Here is a 17993-nt window from a genome sequence, read left to right on the forward strand (position 1 = left end):
GTTTCTCCCATTCAGATGCAGTGCCTGTGGAAGTTTACCCCATACAGAGTCAGTACCTGTGGAAGTGTACCCCAGTGAGAGTCAGTGCCTTTGGAAGTTTACCCATACAGAGTCAGTGCCTGTGGAAGTGTACCCCAGTGAGAGTCAGTGCCTGTGGAAGTTTACCCCATTCAGATTCAGAAACTGTAGACGTTTTCCCCATTCATATTCAGTGCCTGGAGAAGTTTACCCCATTCAGAGTCAGTGCCTGTGGAAGTGTACCCCAGTGACAGTCATTGCCTGTGGAAGTGTACCCCAGTGAGATTCAGTGGCTGGGGAGCGGCTCTCCATTAGGAGTCACTGCCTATAGAAGTGTACCCCACTCAGAGTCAGTGCATGTGGAAATGTACCCCAGTGAGAGTCAGTGCCTGTGGAAATGTACCCGAGTGAGAGTCAGGGCCTGCAGAAGTGTACCCGAGTGAGAGTCAGGGCCTGCAGAAGTGTACCCAAGTGAGAGTCAGTGCATGTGGTAATGTACCCCAGTGAGAGTCAGTGCCTGTGGAAATGTACCCCAGTGAGAGTCAGTGCCTGTAGAAGTGTACCCAAGTGAGAGACAGTCCCTGTAAAAGTGTACCCAATTGAGAATCTGTGCCTGTGGAAATGTACACCAGTGAGAGTCAGTCACTGTGGAAATGTACCCCAGTGAGAGTCAATGCCTGCAGAAGTATACCCCATTCAGAGTCAGTGCCTGTGGAAGTTTACCCCATTCAGAGTCAGTGCCTGTGCAATTGCACCCCAGTGAGAGTCAGTGCCTGCGGAAGTTTATCCCATTCAGAGTCAGTGCCTGTGGAAGTGTCCCCCAGTGTGAGTCAGTGCCTGTGGAAGTTTACCCCATTCAGATTCAGTGCCTGCAGAAGTTTACCCCATTCAGTGTCAGTACCAGTGGAAGTGTACCCCAGTGAGCGTCCGTGCCTGTATAAGTGTACCCCAGTTCGAGACAGTGCCTAGGGAACGGTACCCAAGTGACAGTTAGAGCCTGTGGGACTGCACCCCAGTGCGAGTCAGTGTGGGTTGAATTGTAACCCAGAGAGAGTCAGTGCCGATAGAAGTGTACCCCAGTGAGAGTCTGTACCTGTGGAAGTGTACCCCAGTGAGAGTCAGTCCCTGTAGAAGTGTACCCCTGTGAGAGTCAGTCCCTGTTGAACTGGACCCGAGAGGGTGTCAGTGCCTGTGGAAGTTTACCCCATTCAGAGTCAGTGCCTGTGTAAATGTACCCCAGTGAGAGACAGTGCCTGTGGAAGTGTACCCCACTGAGAGTCATTGCCTGTGGAACTGTAACCAATTCAGAGTCAGTGCCTGTGGAAGTTTACCCATTCAGAGTCAGTGCCTGGGGAAGTTTAACACATTCAGATTCAGTGCCTGTCAAAGTGTACCCAAGTGAGAGTCAGTGCCTGTGGAAGTTTACCCTATTCAGAGTCAGTGCCTGTGGAAGTGTACCCCAGTGACAGTCAGTGCCTTTGGAAGTTTACCCCATACAGAGTCAGTGCCTGTGGAAATGTACCCCAGTGAGAGTCAGTGCCTGTGGAAGTTTACCCCATTCAGATTCAGAAACTGTAGACGTTTTCCCCATTCATATTCAGTGCCTGGAGAATTTTACCCCATTCAGAGTCAGTGCCTGTGGAAGTGTACCCCAGTGACAGTCATTGCCTGTGGAAGTGTACCCCAGTGAGATTCAGTGGCTGGGGAGCGGCTCTCCATTAGAAGTCACTGCCTATCGAAGTGTACCCCACTCAGAGTCAGTGCATGTGGAAATGTACCCCAGTGAGAGTCAGTGCCTGTGGAAATGTACCCGAGTGAGAGTCAGGGCCTGCAGAAGTGTACCCGAGTGAGAGTCAGGGCCTGCAGAAGTGTACCCAAGTGAGAGTCAGTGCATGTGGTAATGTACCCCAGTGAGAGTCAGTGCCTGTGGAAATGTACCCCAGTGAGAGTCAGTGCCTGTAGAAGTGTACCCAAGTGAGAGATAGTCCCTGTCGAAGTGTACCCAATTGAGAATCTGTGCCTGTGGAAATGTACACCAGTGAGAGTCAGTCACTGTGGAAATGTACCCCAGTGAGAGTCAATGCCTGCAGAAGTATACCCCATTCAGAGTCAGTGCCTGTGGAAGTTTACCCCATTCAGAGTCAGTGCCTGTGCAATTGCTCCCCAGTGAGAGTCAGTGCCTGTGGAAGTTTATCCCATTCAGAGTCAGTGCCTGTGGAAGTGTCCCCCAGTGTGAGTCAGTGCCTGTGGAAGTTTACCCCATTCAGATTCAGTGCCTGCAGAAGTTTACCCCATTCAGAGTCAGTACCAGTGGAAGTGTACCCCAGTGAGCGTCCGTGCCTGTATAAGTGTACCCAAGTGAGAGTCAGTGCCTGTCGAAGTGTACCCCAGTTCGAGTCAGTGCCTAGGGAACGGTACCCAAGTGACAGTTAGAGCCTGTGGGACTGCACCCCAGTGCGAGTCAGTGTGGGTTGAATTGTAACCCAGAGAGAGTCAGTGCCGATAGAAGTGAACCCCAGTGAGAGTCTGTACCTGTGGAAGTGTACCCCAGTGAGATTCAGTCCCTGTAGAAGTGTACCCCTGTGAGAGTCAGTCCCTGTTGAACTGGACCCGAGAGAGTGTCAGTGCCTGTGGAAGTTTACCCCATTCAGAGTCAGTGCCTGTGTAAGAGAACTCCAGTGAGATTCAGTGCCTGTGGAAGTTTACCCCATTCAGAGTCGGTGCCTGTGTAAATGTACCCCAGTGAGAGACAGTGCCTGTGGAAGTGTACCCCACTGAGAGTCATTGCCTGTGGAACTGTAACCAATTCAGAGTCAGTGCCTGTGGAAGTTTACCCATTCAGATTAGGTACCTGTAGAAGATTACCCCATTCAGATTCAGTGCGTGTGGAAGTGTACCCCATTCAGAGTCAGTGCCTGTGGAAGTTTACCCCATTCAGAGTCAGTGCCTGTGGAAGTGCACCCCAGTGAGAGTCATTGCCTGTGGAAGTTTACCCGATTTAGAGTCAGTGCCTGTGGAAGTTTACCCCAGTGAGAGTCATTGCCTGTGGAAGTTTACCCCATTCAGCTTCAGTCCCTGTCGAAGTTTACACCATTCAGATTCAGTGCCTGTAGAAGTGTACCCAGTGAGAGTCAGTGCCAATGGAAATGTACCCCTGTGAGAGTCAGTGCCTGTAGAAGTGTACCCAGTGAGAGTCAGTGCCAATGGAAATGTACCCCTGTGAGAGTCAGAGGCTGCAGAAGTATACCCAAGTGAGAGTCAATGCCTGCAGAAGTGTTCCCAAGTGAGTGTCAGTGCCTGTGGAAATGTACCCCAGTGAGAGTCAGTGCCTGTAGAAGTTTACCCCATTCAGATTCAGTACCTGTAGAAGTATACCCCATTCAGATGCAGTGCCAGTAGAAGTTTACCCCATTCAGAGTCAGTGCCTGTGGAAGTTACCCCATTCAGAGTCCGTACCTGTGGAAGTTTCTCCCATTCAGATGCAGTGCCTGTGGAAGTTTACCCCATACAGAGTCAGTACCTGTGGAAGTGTACCCCAGTGAGAGTCAGTGCCTTTGGAAGTTTACCCCATACAGAGTCAGTGCCTGTGGAAGTGTACCCCAGTGAGAGTCAGTGCCTGTGGAAGTTTACCCCATTCAGAGTCAGTGCCTGTGTAACTGTACCCCAGTGAGAGACAGTGCCTGTGGAAGTGTACCCCACTGAGAGTCATTGCCTGTGGAACTGTAACCAATTCAGAGTCAGTGCCTGTGGAAGTTTACCCATTCAGAGTCAGTGCCTGGGGAAGTTTAACACATTCAGATTCAGTGCCTGTGGAAGTGTACCCCAGTGACAGTCAGTGCCTGTGGAAGTTTATCCCATTCAGAGTCAGTGCCTGCAGAAGTTAACCCCATTCAGAGTCAGTGCCTGTGGAAGTTTACCCCATTCAGAGTCAGTGCCTGTGGAAGTGTACCCCAGTGAGAGTCAGTGCCTTTGGACGTTTTCCCCATTCCGAGTCAGTGCCTATGTAAGTGTACCCCAGTGAGAGTCAGTGCCTGTGGAAGTTTAACCCATTCAGAGTCAGTGCCTGTGGAAATGTACCCCAGTGAAAGTCAGTGCCTGTGGAAGTGTACCCCATTCAGATTCAGTACCTCTAGAAGTTTACCACATTCATATTCAGTGCCTGTCGAAGTGTACCCCAGTTAGAGTCAGTACCTGTGGAAGTTTACCCCATTCAGAGTCAGTGCATGTGTAAATGTACCCCAGTGAGAGTCAGTGCCTGTGGAAGTGTACCCCATTCAGATTCAGTACCTCTAGAAGTTTACACCATTCAGATTCAGTGCCTATGGAGGTGTACCCCACTCAGAGTCAGTGCATGTGGAAATGTACACCAGTGAGAGTCAGTGCCTGTGGAAATGTACCCCAGTGAGAGTCAGTGACTGCAGAAGTGCTCCCAAGTGAGAGTCAGTGCCTGTAGAAGTGTACCCAAGTGAGAGTCAGTGCCTGTGGAAATGTACCCCAGTGAGAGTCAGTGCCTGTGGAAGTTTACCCCATTCAGATTCAGTACCTCGAGAAGTTTACACCATTCAGATTCAGTGCCTATGGAAGTGTACCCCACTCAGAGTCAGTGCATGTGGAAATGTACACCAGTGAGAGTCAGTGCCTGTGGAAATGTACCCCAGTGAGAGTCAGTGACTGCAGAAGTGCATCCAAGTGAGAGTCAGTGCCTGTAGAAGTGTACCCAAGTGAGAGTCAGTGCCTGTGGAAATGTACCCCAGTGAGAGTCAGTGCCTGTGGAAATGTACCCCAGTGAGAGTCAGTGCCTGTAGAAGTGTACCCAAGTGAGAGTCAGTGCCTGTGGAAATGTACCCCAGTGAGAGTCAGTGCCTGTAGAAGTGTACCCAAGTGAGAGTCAGTGCCTGTGGAAATGTACCCCAGTGAGAGTCAGTGCCTGTGGAAATGAACCCCAGTGAGAGTCAGTGCCTGTAGAAGTGGACCCAAGTGAGAGTCAGTGCCTGTAGAAGTGTACCCAAGTGAGAATCAGTGCCTGTCGAATTTTACCCCATTCAGATTCAGTGCCTGTGGAAGTGTACCCCAGTGAGAGTCAGTGCCTGTGGAAGTTTACCCCATTCAGATTCAGTGCCTGTGGAAGTTTACCCCAGTGATAGTCAGTGCCTGTGGAAGTTTACCCCATTCAGTGTCAGTGCCTGTGGAAGTGTGCCCCAGTGAGAGTCAGTGCCTGTGGAAGTTTCCCCCATTCAGAGTCAGTGCCTGTGGAAGTGCACCCAAGTGAGGGTCAGTGCCTGTGGAACAAAAACAAGAAATGCTGGAATCACTCAGCAGGTCTGGCAGCATCTGTGGAAAGACAAGCAGAGTTTACGTTTCGGGTCAGTGACCCTTCTTCGGAACTGACAAATATTAGAAAAGTCACAGATTATAAACAAGTGAGGTGGGGGTGGGGCAAGAGATAACACAGGAGCAGGTGCAGATTGGACCAGGCCTCATAGCTGACCAAAAGTTCACGGAGAAAATGCAAACAATATGTTAATGGTGTGTTGAAAGACAAAGCAATATTGTTTGTCATTTCTCCGTGACCTTTATGTCTGCTATGAGGCCTGGTCCAATCTGCACCTTCTCCTTTGTTATTTCTTGCCCCACCCCCACCTCACTTGTTTATAATCTGTGACTTTTCTAATATTTGTCAGTTCCGAAGAAGGGTCACTGACCCGAAACATTAACTCTGCTTCTCTTTCCACAGATGCTGCCAGACCTGCTGAGTGATTCCAGCATTTCTTGTTTTTGTTTCAGATTTCCAGCATCCGCAGTATTTTGCTTTTATCTCAGTGCCTGTGGAAGTTTACCCCATTCAGAGTCAGTGCCTGTGGAAGTGTCCCCCAGTGGGAGTCAGTGCCTGTGGAAGTGTACCCCAGTGAGAGTCATTGCCTCTGGAAGTTTACCCCATTCAGAGTCAGTACCTGTGGATGTTTACGCCATTCAGATTCAGTGCCTGTGGAAGTGTACCCCAGTGAGAGTCAGTGCCTGTGGAAGTTTGCCCCATTCAGAGTCAGTGCCTGTGGAAGTGCCCCCCAGTGAGAGTCAGTGCCTGTGGAAATTGACCCCTTTCAGAATCAGTGCCTGTGGAAGTGTCCCCCAGTGTGAGTCAGTGCCTGTGGAAGTTTACCCCATGCAGATTCAGTACCTGTAGAAGTTTTCCCCATTCAGATTCAGTGTCTGCGGAAGATTACCCGTTTCAGAGTCACTGCCTGTGGAAGTTTACCCCATTCAGTGTCAGTACCTGTGGAAGTGTACCCAAGTGAGAGTCAGTGCCTGTGGAAGTTTACCTCAGTGAGAGTCAGTGCCTGTGGAAGTTTAACCCATTCAGAGTCAGTGCCTGTGGAAGTTTACCCCAGTGAGAGTCAGTGCCTGTGGAAGTTTAACCCATTCAGAGTCAGTGCCTGTGGAAGTGTACCCCAGTGAGAGTCATTGCCTGTGGATGTGCACTCCAGTGAGAGACAGTGCCTGTGGAAGTTTACCCCATTCAGAGTCAGTGTCTGTGGAAGTTTACCCCATTCAGATTCAGTACCTGCAGAGGTTTACACCATTCAGATTCAGTGCCTGTAGAAGTTTACCCCATTCAGATTCAGTACCTGTAGAAGTTTACCCCATTCAGATTCAGTGCCTGTGGAAATGTACCCCATTCAGATTCAGAGCCAGTAGAAGTTAACCCCATTCAGAGTCAGTGCCTGTGGAAGTTTACCCCATTCAGAGTCAGTGCCTGTGGAAGTGTACCCCAGTGAGAGTCAGTGCCTGTGGAAGTGTACCCCAGTGAGAGTCAGTGCCTGTGGATGTTTAACCCATTCAGAGACAGTGCCTGTGGAAGTGTACCCCATTCAGATTCAGTGCCTGTGGAAGTTTACCCCATTCAGAGTCAGTGCCTGTGGAAGTGTCCCCCAGTGAGCGACAGTGCCTGTGGAAGTGTACCCCAGTGAGAGTCATTGCCTCAGGAAGTTTACCCCATTCAGATTCAGTACCTGTAGAAGTTTACAACATTCAGATTCAGTGCCTGTCGATGTTTACTCCATTCAGAGTCAGTGCCTGTGGAAGTGTACCCCAGTGAGAGTCTGTGCCTTTGGAAGTTTTCCCCATTCGGAGTCAGTGCCTGTGGAAGTGTACCCCAGTGAGAGTCAGTGCCTGTGGAAGTTTACCCCATTCAGATTCTGTACGTGTAGAAGTTTATCACATTCAGATTCAGTGCCTGTCGAAGTTTACCCCATTCAGAGTCAGTGCCTGTCGAAGTTTACACCGTTCAGAGTCAGTGCCTGTGGAAGTGTACCCCAGTGAGAGTCAGTGCCTTTGGAAGTTTACCGCAGTGAGAGTCAGTGCCTGTCGAAGTGTACCCATGTGAGAGTCAGTGCCTGTGGAAGTTTACCCCATTCAGAGTCAGTACCTGTGGATGTTTACGCCATTCAGATTCAGTGCCTGTGGAAGTGTACCACAGTGAGAGTCAGTGCCTGTGGAAGTTTACGCCATTCAGATTCAGTGCCTGTGGAAGTGTACCCCAGTGAGAGTCAGTGCCTTTGGAAGTTTCCCCCAGTGAGAGTCAGTGCCTGTCGAAGTGTTCCCAAGTGAGAGTCAGTGCTTGTGGAAGTTTACCCTATTCACAGTCAGTGCCTGTGGAAGTGTACCCCAGTGACAGTCAGTGCCTGTGGAAGTTTATCCCATTCAGAGTCAGTGCCTGTGGAAGTTTACCCCAGTGAGAGTCAGTGCCTGTGGATGTTTACCCCATTCAGCTTCAGTACCTGTCGATGTTAACCCCATTCAGATTCAGTGCCTGTAGAAGTGTACCCCAGTGAGAGTCAGTGCCATTGGAAATGTACCCCTGTGAGAGTCAGTGCCTGTAGAAGTGTACCCTGGTGATATTCAGTGGCTGGGGAGCGGCTCTCCATTAGGAGTCACTGCCTATAGAAGTGTATCCCATTCAGAGTCAGTGCATGTGGAAAGGTACACCAGTGAGAGTCAGTGCCTGTGGAAATGTACCCCAGTGAGAGTCAGTGCCTGTGGAAATGTACCCCAGTGAGAGTCAGTGCCTGAAGAAGTTTACCCAAGTGAGAGTCAGTGCATGTGGAAGTTTACCCCATTTAGATTCAGTGCCTGTGGAAGTGTACCCCATTCAGAGTCAGTGTCTGTGGAAGTGTACCCCAGTGACAGTCAGTGCCTGTGGAGGTTTGCCCCATTCAGAGTCAGTGCCTGTGGAAGTGCACCCAAGTGAGGGTCAGTGCCTGTGGATGTTTACCCCATTCTAAGTCAGTGCCTGTGGAAGCGTACTCCAGTGAGAGTTAGTGCCTGTGGAAGTGTACCCCAGTGAGAGTCTGTGCCTTTGGAAGCTTTCCCCATTCGGAGTCAGTGCCTGTGGAAGTGAACCCCAGTGGGAGTCTGTGCCTGTGCAAGTTTACCCCTTTCAGATTCAGTACCTGTAGAAGTTTACCACATTCAGATTCAGTGCCTGTCGAAGTTTACCCCATTCAGAGTCAGTGCCTGTGGAAGTGTACCCCAGTGAGAGTCAGTGCCTTTGGAAGTTTCCCCCAGTGAGAGTCAGTGCCTGTCGAAGTGTTCCCAAGTGAGAGTCAGTGCTTGTGGAAGTTTACCCTATTCAGAGTCAGTGCCTGTGGAAGTGTACCCCAGTGAAAGTCAGTGCCTGTGGAAGTTTATCCCATTCAGAGTCAGTGCCTGTGGAAGTTTACCCCAGTGAGAGTCAGTGCCTGTGGATGTTTACCCCATTCAGCTTCAGTACCTGTAGATGTTAACCCCATTCAGATTCAGTGCCTGTAGAAGTGTACCCCAGTGAGAGTCAGTGCCAGTGGAAATGTACCCCTGTGAGAGTCAGTGCCTGTAGAAGTGTACCCCAGTGAGATTCAATGGCTGGGGAGCGGCTCTCCATTCGGAGTCAATGCCTATAGAAGTGTATCCCATTCAGAGTCAGTGCATGTGGAAAGGTACACCAGTGAGAGTCAGTGCCTTCAGAAGTTTACCCAAGTGAGAGTCAGTGCCTGTAGAAGTGTACCCAAGTGAGAGACAGTGCCTGTGGAAATGTACCCCAGTGAGAGTCAGTGCCTGTGGAAATGAACCCCAGTGAGAGTCAGTGCCTGTAGAAGTGTACCCAAGTGAGAGTCAGTGCCTGTAGAAGTGTACCCATGTGAGAATCAGTGCCTGTCGAAGTTTACCCCATTCAGATTCAGTGCCTATGGAAGTGTACCCCAGTGAGAGTCAGTGCCTGTGGAAGTTTACCCCATTCAGATTCAGTGCCTGTGGAAGTTTACCCCAGTGATAGTCAGTGCCTGTGGAAGTTTACCCCATTCAGGGTCAGTGCCTGTGGAAGTGTGCCCCAGTGAGAGTCAGTGCCTGTGGAAGTTTCCCGCATTCAGAGTCAGTGCCTGTGGAAGTGCACCCAAGTGAGGGTCAGTGCCTGTGGAACAAAAACAAGAAATGCTGGAATCACTCAGCAGTCTGGCAGCATCTGTGGAAAGACAAGCAGAGTTTACGTTTCGGGTCAGTGACCCTTCTTCGGAACTGACAAATATTAGAAAAGTCACAGATTATAAACAAGTGAGGTGGGGGTGGGGCAAGAGATAACAAAGGAGCAGGTGCAGATTGGACCAGGCCTCATAGCTGACCAAAGGTTCACGGAGAAAATGCAAACAATATGTTAATGGTGTGTTGAAAGATAAAGCAATATTGTTTGTCATTTCTCCGTGGCCTTTTGGACTGCTGTGAGGCCTGGTCCAATCTGCACCTTCTCCTTTGTTATCTCTTGCCCCACCCCCACCTCACTTATTTATAATCTGTGACTTTTCTAATATTTGTCAGTTCCGATGAAGGGTCACTGACCCGAAACATTAACTCTGCTTCTCTTTCCACAGATGCTGCCAGACCTGCTGAGTGATTCCAGCATTTCTTGTTTTTGTTACAGATTTCCAGCATCCGCAGTATTTTGCTTTTATCTCAGTGCCTGTGGAAGTTTACCCCATTCAGAGTCAGTGCCTGTGGAAGTGTCCCCCAGTGAGCGACAGTGCCTGTGGAAGTGTACCCCAGTGAGAGTCATTGCCTCAGGAAGTTTACCCCATTCAGATTCAGTACCTGTAGAAGTTTACCCCATTCAGATTCAGTACCTGTAGAAGTTTACAACATTCAGATTCAGTGCCTGTCGATGTTTACTCCATTCAGAGTCAGTGCCTGTGGAAGTGTACCCCAGTGAGAGTCTGTGCCTTTGGAAGTTTTCCCCATTCGGAGTCAGTGCCTGTGGAAGTGTACCCCAGTGAGAGTCAGTGCCTGTGGAAGTTTACCCCATTCAGATTCTGTACGTGTAGAAGTTTACCACATTCAGATTCAGTGCCTGTCGAAGTTTACCCCATTCAGAGTCAGTGCCTGTAGAAGTTTACACCGTTCAGAGTCAGTGCCTGTGGAAGTGTACCCCAGTGAGAGTCAGTGCCTTTGGAAGTTTACCGCAGTGAGAGTCAGTGCCTGTCGAAGTGTACCCATGTGAGAGTCAGTGCCTGTGGAAGTTTACCCCATTCAGAGTCAGTACCTGTGGATGTTTACGCCATTCAGATTCAGTGCCTGTGGAAGTGTACCACAGTGAGAGTCAGTGCCTGTGGAAGTTTACGCCATTCAGATTCAGTGCCTGTGGAAGTGTACCCCAGTGAGAGTCAGTGCCTTTGGAAGTTTCCCCCAGTGAGAGTCAGTGCCTGTCGAAGTGTTCCCAAGTGAGAGTCAGTGCTTGTGGAAGTTTACCCTATTCAGAGTCAGTGCCTGTGGAAGTGTACCCCAGTGACAGTCAGTGCCTGTGGAAGTTTATCCCATTCAGAGTCAGTGCCTGTGGAAGTTTACCCCAGTGAGAGTCAGTGCCTGTGGATGTTTACCCCATTCAGCTTCAGTACCTGTCGATGTTAACCCCATTCAGATTCAGTGCCTGTAGAAGTGTACCCCAGTGAGAGTCAGTGCCATTGGAAATGTACCCCTGTGAGAGTCAGTGCCTGTAGAAGTGTACCCTGGTGATATTCAGTGGCTGGGGAGCGGCTCTCCATTAGGAGTCACTGCCTATAGAAGTGTATCCCATTCAGAGTCAGTGCATGTGGAAAGGTACACCAGTTAGAGTCAGTGCCTGCAGAAGTGTACCCAAGTGAGAGTCTGTGCCAATGGAAATGTACCCCAGTGAGAGTCAGTGCCTGTGGAAATGTACCCCAGTGAGAGTCAGTGCCTGAAGAAGTTTACCCAAGTGAGAGTCAGTGCATGTGGAAGTTTACCCCATTCAGATTCAGTGCCTGTGGAAGTGTACCCCATTCAGAGTCAGTGTCTGTGGAAGTGTACCCCAGTGACAGTCAGTGCCTGTGGAGGTTTGCCCCATTCAGAGTCAGTGCCTGTGGAAGTGCACCCAAGTGAGGGTCAGTGCCTGTGGATGTTTACCCCATTCTAAGTCAGTGCCTGTGGAAGCGTACTCCAGTGAGAGTTAGTGCCTGTGGAAGTGTACCCCAGTGAGAGTCTGTGCCTTTGGAAGCTTTCCCCATTCGGAGTCAGTGCCTGTGGAAGTGAACCCCAGTGGGAGTCTGTGCCTGTGCAAGTTTACCCCTTTCAGATTCAGTACCTGTAGAAGTTTACCACATTCAGATTCAGTGCCTGTCGAAGTTTACCCCATTCAGAGTCAGTGCCTGTGGAAGTGTACCCCAGTGAGAGTCAGTGCCTTTGGAAGTTTCCCCCAGTGAGAGTCAGTGCCTGTCGAAGTGTTCCCAAGTGAGAGTCAGTGCTTGTGGAAGTTTACCCTATTCAGAGTCAGTGCCTGTGGAAGTGTACCCCAGTGAAAGTCAGTGCCTGTGGAAGTTTATCCCATTCAGAGTCAGTGCCTGTGGAAGTTTACCCCAGTGAGAGTCAGTGCCTGTGGATGTTTACCCCATTCAGCTTCAGTACCTGTAGATGTTAACCCCATTCAGATTCAGTGCCTGTAGAAGTGTACCCCAGTGAGAGTCAGGGCCAGTGGAAATGTACCCCTGTGAGAGTCAGTGCCTGTAGAAGTGTACCCCAGTGAGATTCAATGGCTGGGGAGCGGCTCTCCATTCGGAGTCAATGCGTATAGAAGTGTATCCCATTCAGAGTCAGTGCATGTGGAAAGGTACACCAGTGAGAGTCAGTGCCTTCAGAAGTTTACCCAAGTGAGAGTCAGTGCCTGTAGAAGTGTACCCAAGTGAGAGTCAGTGCCTGTGGAAATGTACCCCAGTGAGAGTCAGTGCCTGTAGAAGTGTACCCAAGTGAGAGACAGTGCCTGTGGAAATGTACCCCAGTGAGAGTCAGTGCCTGTGGAAATGAACCCCAGTGAGAGTCAGTGCCTGTAGAAGTGTACCCAAGTGAGAGTCAGTGCCTGTAGAAGTGTACCCATGTGAGAATCAGTGCCTGTCGAAGTTTACCCCATTCAGATTCAGTGCCTATGGAAGTGTACCCCAGTGAGAGTCAGTGCCTGTGGAAGTTTACCCCATTCAGATTCAGTGCCTGTGGAAGTTTACCCCAGTGATAGTCAGTGCCTGTGGAAGTTTACCCCATTCAGGGTCAGTGCCTGTGGAAGTGTGCCCCAGTGAGAGTCAGTGCCTGTGGAAGTTTCCCGCATTCAGAGTCAGTGCCTGTGGAAGTGCACCCAAGTGAGGGTCAGTGCCTGTGGAACAAAAACAAGAAATGCTGGAATCACTCAGCAGTCTGGCAGCATCTGTGGAAAGACAAGCAGAGTTTGCGTTTCGGGTCAGTGACCCTTCTTCGGAACTGACAAATATTAGAAAAGTCACAGATTATAAACAAGTGAGGTGGGGGTGGGGCAAGAGATAACAAAGGAGCAGGTGCAGATTGGACCAGGCCTCATAGCTGACCAAAGGTTCACGGAGAAAATGCAAACAATATGTTAATGGTGTGTTGAAAGACAAAGCAATATTGTTTGTCATTTCTCCGTGGCCTTTTGGACTGCTGTGAGGCCTGGTCCAATCTGCACCTTCTCCTTTGTTATCTCTTGCCCCACCCCCACCTCACTTGTTTATAATCTGTGACTTTTCTAATATTTGTCAGTTCCGATGAAGGGTCACTGACCCGAAACATTAACTCTGCTTCTCTTTCCACAGATGCTGCCAGACCTGCTGAGTGATTCCAGCATTTCTTGTTTTTGTTACAGATTTCCAGCATCCGCAGTATTTTGCTTTTATCTCAGTGCCTGTGGAAGTTTACCCCATTCAGAGTCAGTGCCTGTGGAAGTGTCCCCCAGTGGGAGTCAGTGCCTCTGGAAGTGTACCCCTGTTCGAGTCATTGCCTCTGGAAGTTTACCCCATTCAGAGTCAGTACCTGTGGATGTTTACGCCATTCAGATTCAGTGCCTGTGGAAGTGTACCCCAGTGAGAGTCAGTGCCTGTGGAAGTTTGCCCATTCAGAGTCAGTGCCTGTGGAAGTGCCCCCCAGTGAGAGTCAGTGCCTGTGGAAATTGACCCCTTTCAGAATCAGTGCCTGTGGAAGTGTCCCCCAGTGTGAGTCAGTGCCTGTGGAAGTTTACCCCATGCAGATTCAGTACCTGTAGAAGTTTTCCCCATTCAGATTCAGTGTCTGCGGAAGATTACCCGTTTCAGAGTCACTGCCTGTGGAAGTTTACCCCATTCAGTGTCAGTACCTGTGGAAGTGTACCCAAGTGAGAGTCAGTGCCTGTGGAAGTTTACCCCAGTGAGAGTCAGTGCCTGTGGAAGTTTAACCCATTCAGAGTCAGTGCCTGTGGAAGTTTACCCCAGTGAGAGTCAGTGCCTGTGGAAGTTTAACCCATTCAGAGTCAGTGCCTGTGGAAGTGTCCCCCAGTGAGAGTCATTGCCTGTGGATGTGCACTCCAGTGAGAGACAGTGCCTGTGGAAGTTTACCCCATTCAGAGTCAGTGCCTGTGGAAGTTTACCCCATTCAGTATCAGTACCTGCAGAGGTTTACACCATTCAGATTCAGTGCCTGTAGAAGTTTACCCCATTCAGATTCAGTACCTGTAGAAGTTTACCCCATTCAGATTCAGTGCCTGTGGAAATGTACCCCATTCAGATTCAGAGCCAGTAGAAGTTTACCCCATTCAGAGTCAGTGCCTGTGGAAGTGTACCCCAGTGAGTGTCAGTGCCTGTGGAAGTGTACCCCAGTGAGAGTCAGTGCCTGTGGATGTTTAGCCCATTCAGAGACAGTGCCTGTGGAAGGGTACCCCATTCAGATTCAGTTCCTGTGGAAGTTTACCCCATTCAGAATCAGTGCCTGTGGAAGTGTCTCCCAGTGAGCGACAGTGCCTGTGGAAGTGTACCCCAGTGAGAGTCATTGCCTCAGGAAGTGTACCCCAGTGAGAGTCTGCGCCTGTGGAAGTTTACCCCATTCAGATTCAGTACCTGTAGAAGTTTACAACATTCAGAATCAGTGCCTGTCGATGTTTACTCCATTCAAAGTCAGTGCCTGTGGAAGTGTACCCCAGTGAGAGTCTGTGCCATTGGAAGTTTTCCCCACTCGGAGTCAGTGCCTGTGGAAGTGTACCCCAGTGAGCGTCAGTGCCTGTGGAAGTTTACCCCATTCAGATTCAGTACTTGTAGAAGTTTACCACATTCAGATTCAGTGCCTGTCGAAGTTTACCCCATTCAGAGTCAGTGCCTGTAGAAGTTTACCCCATTCAGAGTCAGTGCCTGTGGAAGTGTACCCCAGTGAGAGTCAGTGCCTTTGGAAGTTTACCGCAGTGAGAGTCAGTGCCTGTCGAAGTGTACCCAAGTGAGAGTCAGTGCCTGTGGAAGTTTACCCCATTCAGAGTCAGTACCTGTGGATGTTTACGCCATTCAGATTCAGTGCCTGTGGAAGTGTACCACAGTGAGAGTCAGTGCCTTTGGAAGTTTACGCCATTCAGATTCAGTGCCTGTGGAAGTGTACCCCAGTGAGAGTCAGTGCCTTTGGAAGTTTCCCCCAGTGAGAGTCAGTGCCTGTCGAAGTGTTCCCAAGTGAGAGTCAGTGCTTGTGGAAGTTTACCCTATTCAGAGTCAGTGCCTGTGGAAGTGTACCCCAGTGACAGTCAGTGCCTGTGGAAGTTTATCCCATTCAGAGTCAGTACCTGTGGAAGTTTACCCCAGTGAGAGTCAGTGCCTGTGGATGTTTACCCCATTCAGCTTCAGTACCTGTAGATGTTAACCCCATTCAGATTCAGTGCCTGTAGAAGTGTACCCCAGTGAAAGTCAGTGCCAGTGGAAATGTACCCCTGTGAGAGTCAGTGCCTGTAGAAGTGTACCCTGGTGAGATTCAGTGGCTGGGGAGCGGCTCTCCATTAGGAGTCACTGCCTATAGAAGTGTATCCCATTCAGAGTCAGTGCATGTGGAAAGGTACACCAGTGAGAGTCAGTGCCTGCAGAAGTGTACCCAAGTGAGAGTCAGTTTCTGTAAAAGTGTACCCAAGTGAGAGTCTGTGCCAATGGAAATGTACCCCAGTGAGAGTCAGTGCCTGTGGAAATGTACCCCAGTGAAAGTCAGTGCCTGAAGAAGTTTACCCAAGTGAGAGTCAGTGCATGTGGAAGTTTACCCCATTCAGATTCAGTGCCTGTGGAAGTGTACCCCATTCAGAGTCAGTGTCTGTGGAAGTGTACCCCAGTGACAGTCAGTGCCTGTGGAGGTTTACCCCATTAAGAGTCAGTGCCTGTGGAAGTGCACCCATGTGAGGGTCAGTGCCTGTGGATGTTTACCCCATTCTAAGTCAGTGCCTGTGGAAGCGTACCCCAGTGAGAGTTAGTGCCTGTCGAAGTGTACCCCAGTGAGAGTCTGTGCCTTTGGAAGCTTTCCCCATTCGGAGTCAGTGCCTGTGGAAGTGAACCCCAGTGGGAATCAGTGCCTGTCAAGTTTACCCCATTCAGATTCAGTACCTGTAGAAGTTTACCACATTCAGATTCAGTGCCTGTCGAAGTTTACCCCATTCAGAGTCAGTGCCTGTGGAAGTGTACCCCAGTGAGAGTCAGTGCCTTTGGAAGTTTCCCCCAGTGAGAGTCAGTGCCTGTCGAAGTGTTCCCAAGTGAGAGTCAGTGCTTGTGGAAGTTTACCCTATTCAGTGTCAGTGCCTGTGGAAGTGTACCCCAGTGACAGTCAGTGCCTGTGGAAGTTTATCCCATTCAGAGTCAGTGCCTGTGGAAGTTTACCCCAGTGAGAGTCAGTGCCTGTGGATGTTTACCCCATTCAGCTTCAGTACCTGTAGATGTTAACCCCATTCAGATTCAGTGCCTGTAGAAGTGTACCCCAGTGAGAGTCAGTGCCAGTGGAAATGTACCCCTGTGAGAGTCAGTGCCTGTAGAAGTGTACCCCAGTGAGATTCAATGGCTGGGGAGCGGCTCTCCATTCGGGGTCAATGCCTATAGAAGTGTATCCCATTCAGAGTCAGTGCATGTGGAAAGGTACACCAGTGAGAGTCAGTGCCTGCAGAAGTGTACCCAAGTGAGAGTCAGTGCCTGTAGAAGTGTACCCAAGTGAGAGTCAGTGCCAATGGAAATGTACCCCAGTGAGAGTCAGTGCCTGTGGAAATGTGCCCCAGTGAGAGTCAGTGCCAGAAGAAAATTACCCAAGTGAGAGTCAGTGCATGTGGAAGTTTACCGCATTCAGATTCAGTGCCTGTGGAAGTGTACCCCATTCAGAGTCAGTGTCTGTGGAAGTGTACCACAGTGACAGTCAGTGCCTGTGGAAGTTTACCCCATTCAGAGTCGGTGCCTGTGGAAGTGCACCCAAGTGAGGGACACTGCCTGTGTAAGTTTACCCCATTCAGAGGCAGTGCCTGTGTAAGTGTACCCCAGTGACAGTCAGTGCCTGTGGAAGTTTACCCCATTCAGATTCAGTGCGTGTGAAAGTGTACCCCATTCAGAGTCAGTGCCTGTGCAAGTTTACCCCTTTCAGAGTCAGTGCCTGTGGAGGTGTACCCCAGTGAGAGTCATTGCCTTTGGAAGTTTACTCCATTTAGAGCCAGTGCCTGTGGAAGTTTACCCCAGTGAGAGTCAGTGCCTGTGGAAGTTTACCCCATTCAGCTTCAGTCCCTGTAGAAGTTTACCCCATTCAGATTCAGTACCTGCAGAGGTTTACACCATTCAGATTCAGTGCCTGTAGAAGTTGACCCCATTCAGATTCAGTACCTGTAGAAGTTTACCCCATTCAGATTCAGTGCCTGTGGAAATGTACCCCATTCAGATTCAGAGCCAGTAGAAGTTAACCCCATTCAGAGTCAGTGCCTGTGGAAGTTTACCCCATTCAGAGTCAGTGCCTGTGGAAGTGTACCCCAGTGAGAGTCAGTGCCTGTGGAAGTGTACCCCAGTGAGAGTCAGTGCCTGTGGATGTTTAACCCATTCAGATTCAGTACCTGTAGAAGTTTACAACATTCAGATTCAGTGCCTGTCGATGTTTACTCCATTCAGAGTCAGTGCCTGTGGAAGTGTACCACAGTGAGAGTCTGTGCCTTTGGAAGTTTTCCCCATTCGGAGTCAGTGCCTGTGGAAGTGTACCCCAGTGAGAGTCAGTGCCTGCAGAAGTGTACCCAAGTGAGAGTCAGTGCCAATGGAAATGTACCCCAGTGAGAGTCAGTGCCTGTGGAAGTGTACCCAAGTGAGAGTCAGTGCCTGTAGAAGTGTACCCAAGTGAGAGTCAGTGCCAATGGAAATGTACCCCAGTGAGAGTCAGTGCCTGTGGAAATGTACCCAAGTGAGAGTCAGTGCATGTGGAAGTTTACCGCATTCAGATTCAGTGCCTGTGGAAGTGTACCCCATTCAGAGTCAGTGTCTGTGGAAGTGTACCACAGTGACAGTCAGTGCCTGTGGAAGTTTACCCCATTCAGAGTCAGTGCCTGTGGAAGTGCACCCAAGTGAGGGACAGTGCCTGTGGAAGTTTACCCCATTCAGAGGCAGTGCCTGTGTAAGTGTACCCCAGTGACAGTCAGTGCCTGTGGAAGTTTACCCCATTCAGATTCA

The sequence above is a fragment of the Heterodontus francisci genome, chromosome 23 (assembly GCF_036365525.1).
Source record: "Heterodontus francisci isolate sHetFra1 chromosome 23, sHetFra1.hap1, whole genome shotgun sequence".
In the NCBI taxonomy this organism is placed as follows: Eukaryota; Metazoa; Chordata; class Chondrichthyes; order Heterodontiformes; family Heterodontidae; genus Heterodontus; species Heterodontus francisci.